Source organism: Hyperoodon ampullatus (assembly GCF_949752795.1).
Source record: "Hyperoodon ampullatus genome assembly, chromosome: 17".
NCBI lineage: Eukaryota > Metazoa > Chordata > Mammalia > Artiodactyla > Ziphiidae > Hyperoodon > Hyperoodon ampullatus.
Window position 1 is genome coordinate 61,241,074 of NC_136930.1, and position 6,899 is coordinate 61,247,972.

Sequence of the window (6,899 nt, forward strand, 5' to 3'; positions counted from 1 at the left end):
CTGCCTGCATGCCTTGACCCATGGCCCCCTGCCAACAATGACATCACTCTGACATATGATTCCACTGTCTTGTCATCTCTTCCTCTGACTCAGAGCCTCTTGCCTCCCTTTTGTGAGAGGCCATGTGATTGCATTTAGTTCAGTTGGATAATCCAGAATAACCTCTCCATCTCAAGATGTCTTTTACCATGTAAGGTAATAGTCACAGGTCCAGGATTAACCCACAGGCATCTCTGGGGAACTATTAAAATGCCTACCACAAGGTCTACATAATTATAAAGATTTTAGAAAAAAAGACTATTTATAAAATCAGATATATTACATTGTGTTGGTATAATGTTAAAAGCTAAATAAATGGACTACTGGAACACTATTCAGGGGTAAAACAAAATGGACTGGAATAGATAACAATGAACCAGATCTTATTTTACATAATGATTTCTAAAATATAAAGCATATACTGAAGAATGAAAATGGGTTAGATGACTGAGGCTTGATTAAAGACCTTTATTTTTTCTCCCATAAACAAAACTATTTAGAGAAATAGGATAGTATCAAATGAGAAATATTTACTCCTTTATTAAAGAAAGAATCCAGATAAAAGAGTGATAATTGATTTAGCAGATATGTTGGATGTCTTCTCTTTGCCCTGGAAAATCTACTTTCTACCTCTTCCCGCTCTGATCTCTATTCTAGGACCTGACTTTCATGGACTAAATCAAAGAGTGCCCTTGTCCCCTGACTTCTGGTAGGGCTCATCCAATAGGGAGTCTCAGAAAGAAATTCTTAGGGTTAGGGGATTTATTTTCCCTGGCACTGTCCCTGTGGGGTTGCTACAGGCTGACTCATTCCTACATCAAAGACAACCCTCCCTAAAAGCCTCTCTCCTATTGGCTTCTCCTCATCACTCTTTTCCTCCATTCCGTTGGGTCTCGCCTATCTTTTGTGGTTCCTTACACTGTACCCACAGCTTTGTTAATTTTATTAGATCCTCTACAAATGATCTAATTTTTTAAAATCCATCTGTTTCTTGCTGGGTCTCTAATAGATGCAGCAGAGCAGCATATATGTTGGCTTTTCAACCAACAGAAATTCATTTCTTACAGTGCTGAAGGCTGGGAAGTTCAAGATCAAGGCACCAGCCCATTCGACTCCTGGTGAGGGCTCTCTTCCTAGTTTGCCAAAGGACTCCTTTTTCTGTGTCCTCATGTAGCAAAGAGAGCATCTCCCTCATGGCTCTTCTTGTAACAGCACTAATCTCATTCATGAGAGCTCCATCCTCATGACTTTATTACCTCCAAATGCCCACCGCCAAATACCATCACACTGGGGATTAAGGCTTAAACATATGAATTTGCGGGTGGCATCAACATTTAGTCCATAACTAAAACTGATTGAAAGTAGTTCACAAAAGTTCAGCTGTGTTTAGAGAAATGACATGATGTCCTTGCCCAAATCTAGTCTTTTCCTAGTCTTCACTGTCTTCATAAATAGCACACTATTGAAACCATGCAACTCAGATTGGGACTTGAACCCGTGGCCTTTTAGCTGAGATCACACACCTGGTCTCTGGACTTAATGAAGCTCAGTTTCTTGATATCTTGTCGCAGAAAGAATTCAGTGAGAGACAAAGTGATAGGTAAGAAGTGAATTTATTTAGAAAGAAACACACCCCACAGACAGAGTATAGGCCACCTCAGAAGGCGAGAGCAGCACCAGGGTATGGGGTTGTCAGTTTTTATAGAGGTGGGTAATTTCCTAGGCTAATAAGTGGGAGGAGTATTCCAGCTATTTTGGGGAAGGGGTGGGGATTTCCAGAAATTGGGCCACCGTCCACTTTTGGCCTTGGAACAGTCATGGTGCCAGTAGGTGTGTCTTTTAGCTTGCTGATGTGTTATAATGAGCATATACTGGGGCTCAAGGTCTAGTAGAAGTTGACTCAACCACCATCTTGGACCTATTTGGTTCTAATCAGTTTATGTTGTGTCCTTGGGCTATGTCATTCTTTTAAAGGTTGTGCCCTGAACCCTTCCCTCCTGTTTCACTATTATTTATTAACAAGTCATAAATAATTTTATTTATTTATTTATGTGTTTGATTACTGGTATATTTTCAATCTAGCCTCTTAATATGTGTCCTCTATGGGGAATGATACCTTATTTCTTATGTTCCCTGATGCTATACAATAGGTATCAAAAACTCTTTGCTGAGTAGAAAAGTAAATATGGTATTTTGGTTTCATGAGTGCCGAGTATTTCTCTCTTTTCTATCTTCACTGTGGCACCATGGGGGGTCAGAGCAGTCTTGATTGACACAGCACTCCTGTGCAGATAATGGGCCCTTTTTCAAAAACTTCTCTCAACCCATTGCTATGGCTGTGTCCCTACTTCTAATCATCTCTATCCAGAGGGACAGAAAGGTACCTTTATTAAAGTTTCAGGGAGTTTTCAACTGATATCAGTGTTGAAATGTGAAGAATTGATTGAAATGAAAAGTTTTCAGCTCTTAGACATAGAACAACTATTCTATTTATCAGTGGCTATGTAACAAACCACCACAGAACTCAGTGCCTTAACACAACAACAACTTAGTATTATCTTTCATAGTTCTGGAGGTTTGGAGGCTCAGCTGGACATTTCTCATTTGGTATTTCTCATGCAGTTCCAGGGAGGTGGCAGATGGGTTTGGGGTCATATGGAGGCTTCTTCACACACATCTACTGCCTGAGCAAGGATGCTAGACAGCTGGGGCCTGGTGCAGCATCTTTCTATCCATATTCTCCACTTTTCTAGCATGGTGGTCTCAGGGTTCTGAGAAAGAATGTTCCAAGGAAGTGGAAGTTGCCAACATTTAAGGAGTTTGGCTGGAAACTGGCCTCGTGCCATGTTTATAATATTCTATCGGTCATAGCAGTCATAGATCTCCCCCAGATTCAGAGTGGGAGGAGTGTCATTACAGTTGGATTCTGATTGGTCCCACCAAAAAAAAGGGCAATCTGCAAATGAATGTTTACTCATTGGGTGGAGCACATGTTGGGGGAAGGGCAGAGGCTGACAATTAGCACCTGATGAGGTTAAGTATTTGTATTTGAATTTGAAAATATCACCTAGGAAATCAATGAAATCTTGGTAGTTAAATTCTCAAGATATGAAGGAATTATATTTGAGCCTTCAAATTATAAACACAATAGACATTTAAACAGAAATCTATCCACTGAGACAATTCAAAACCTGACATGTCGAGTCCATTAGGTTTTAATACCTTTAATTTTCAGAAATCCAATCTTAGCTGATGTGTAGTGGAAGAAATAAAATACAGTGCTTGATTTGAACAGTTCAGTTATCAAATTATCCCAAATAAAAAAGTCAACTTGTATTCCTGAGTTATATTCAAACAGCACTCTTCTCTTTTCTCAAGGTAATTTGAGAAGATTTTTCTGTTGAGAGCTGAGAAAGATCTGCTCTCCGGTACAGTCATAACAGGCAATGTTATTGGTTGTAAAATGTTCATTTAGAATGGCTTGTAAAGAAAATATTTATGTATCTCAATACATAGACTACATTTCCTTGTAAAGTTATCTTTGAATGCTATATAAGGAAGCCTAGAGTGACAACCAAACAGATATTTTACATATGGGAAGGCTGAAGAATTGTTAAATGCTGACCCAGAATGGTCAATCTCTCCAGTAGACACAAAAATGTGAGATTATGAAATAAGCTATGGAAGAAGAGATCATTTGAGTTATTGGCAGGAGCTGAAACAACTTATTCATTGGCAATTATACCTGGGAAGTTCCAGTATCCTTCCTGCCAAGCAGCTCAAATAATCTAAGTATTCAGTTTAGCAACTATGAGTTAACACTGTTGCTGAGAAGGAGGTAACTTCCAGTGGATCTTGACATTGGACCTGGAAGATCTCTCCAGTGCCTACCCTCTAATTCAAATTTTAATATGTATCTGACTTATTTGGGCATCTTGGTAAAATATAGACTCTTTCTTAGTAGGTCTGGGTTAAGTGCTGAGATTCTGCATTTCTAACAGGCTCCTGGGTGATGTGGGCATGGCCAGTCTGTATACCACATTTTAAGTAGCAGGACTCCAGTCAACATATCATTTTAATGAACTGTCACAATTGTGAGTAAAGTTGACACTGAAGTTATATTTTATGACTCCAAAAGTCTTGTGAATCGAGACAGCAGGTCTCATTATGGAGGTTAAATAAATCATAGATAAAGTTCAGAGTTCTAAAGTTCAGAGTTCTAAAGCTGTTAGGGATTCCTTGCAAATTGTTTAATAGCTTAATTGAAATGGAGAAAGATGATCCAGCTAATCAGTAACGTCACGCTGTGCAATGTATTTGTGTTCTAGATAGCCACTAGTGATCTAAGATGGCTCAATGCTTTGAGAAGGGATTATCAAATTGTTAAGAAGGACAAAAGGACTGATGACATCCATGAGTTTTCCATTAGAGCTGATCGTAAGTGTAGTGATAAAAATGTAGGATCATTACAGTGATATATTTAGAACCTTATGGCACATACTTCACTCTGATTATAAGAGCTCACTGTGTCATTTTTATGATAAAGATCTCATTTAAGAAAAAAGATATCACATACTGTTCTTGTTTTGGCAAGCCACCCATACTGCTATTAGAGGAGAAAACTTAGTGTGAGATAACAAGTCTCCACATAACCATGCATATCTGTCAGATTCTTTCTCATACACACCCTCTGTGGTGGGTTGAGTATAACATAGCCTCAAGCTATCTATCACTCTGCCCCTTAATTAGATGGGAAAATTGACATGTACATAAGAGATAGTATAGGATCTCACATTAAGATGTGTGCAGGCACGTGCGTGTGTGTGTCTGTATGCATACGTGTCTATGTATTCATGTACTTATCTATGTATTCATCTATCTATATCTTCCCATATCTATATCTTCCTATATTTAAGGCTTATATGGATATATAGAACCTTTTTTTAAGGAAGACTCTGTAATCTGAATTAGATCACAATAAATGAAGAGAGGTGACGGAGAGACTTTTCAGGATTGGCTTAGGGAAAAGGAATTTTTCTGAGGAATTTTATGGAAAACTCAGTTATTTGGGTGAGTCTGTTTTCCCAGAGAGAGGCTGGGGAAATAAACCCCTAACTACTCAAGTCTATCCAGAATGATCCTCAGCTGTGGTTACATGAAAAGGATCTGATCTCAGGACTATAATTTCAAAGTGCAGGAAAAGGAACTTGTTTCCAGATACTTCCTCTTCTATTACTAATGCTAATCTTTCATCTCACATTAAGAAACAAATTGTAAATGTCAACACCCCTGTTGATAATTGACTTATTTTACTTCCAAAATTTGATTTAACTTAGTATTTCTGAATTTATTGAGGAGTACAATGTGTCTATTATTGTTCTAGCTATCGTGGAATAGGAATGACTAATACATGCACTTTGCCTAGATTCTCTAAAAGTAAAGCTCAGGGCAAGGATAAAAGCACTGATGCTACATTTGCCAGCAGGACACAAGCTCAATTGATAGGTGTTAAAAAATAGAAGTGAAGCAAAAAAAGATGAGAATAATCCATTGAGTTAAACTGCCGGCTGCTTCCTTACTATAAGCCTCAAAGAGAAACCACTGGATGCTATGAGGCTTGTTTTCTAGCACACAGAACTTTGTCTGGAGGGGCTACATAGAAAATTGCATCTAGGAGTAGTTCATAGAAGGAAGAAGGAGGAGGAATTTAACTGCCTGGATCCTTCCTGTCTCCTGTTTAATGTTGGTTAATGTTTACCCCATGGAGATGGGATTCCCTCAGACCTCCAGTTCACTTCACCTGAACCTTCAGTGACCACTCAGTAAGGCAGATCCCACGTTCCCTAGTGTCACATTTCATCCAACTCCAAAGAAGAAGGGTACGTGGTGCCAACAGAGCTCAACCTGAGGCTCCAAATTAGACTCCACCCAACTAATTTGGGAAGCTCAGTTAAGGTGCTGGAACAAGCGGCAGTGGTTTAAGGGTGAGGGGAGCGGCAGGTGATGCCCGGTCAAAATGAAGCAGTCAAAGATATCAGAGATGGAGCAAAAGGCTTATGATTAACACAGCTGTCTCCTTAGGGTACCACATCTCATGCCTTCCAAAACATCCAGCTACTATACTACAGTATCAGACATCCTTTTCATTTATTCATGTTTTATTTTCTGAGAGGGTAAAGATAACTTTTTCTCTTTCCTTCAAAAGATAATTACATGCCACATCAGATATAGAATCTCCTTCAATATGTTACCTAGTTGTCATGTCCTGGAAGCCAAAGGTGGAAAAAAACAAACAAATAAACAAACTATACTGCCTGCTACCGAGGTAGTTTTAAGGCTGTCATTGGCATTTATTAAGTCCCTCCTCCATTACCCATTTTAGATTCTCCTCACCCTCAGGCAGTATTTGGTATTTACCATATCCTGAAGGAAAGTGCTCTAAGCCAGCTGATTGTCCTCCAGCTGTGCCTCAGCTGAACCACCAACAAGCTGTTTTATTATTCCATCGGGCCAGCTGTTTCTGTGTGATTGGGTACACAGTCTTGGGCCCAGAAGTGAATTTCCTTATTAATAAAAGTGTACCTTGGCCCAGAGCAGCATTACGTATGAGAACATATTGATAAATAAGGCATTTTGTAAGTCTTTCAATGGTGGAGGCATTTCAGGCAAAGAAGTACCTGTACGTGAAGTATAAATTGAATTCTCTAACAACAAATGGCCCCCCACTCTAAAGCCATTCTATTTCTGGCTGCTTCCTTTGAGGAATGTTGTAAGTCTCTGCTGATGTCTGGTTGGGCATTTTATAGTTGCCATAGTGATGAGTGGATTAAGATGGCATGGAAGTCTGCACCATCTGCTTA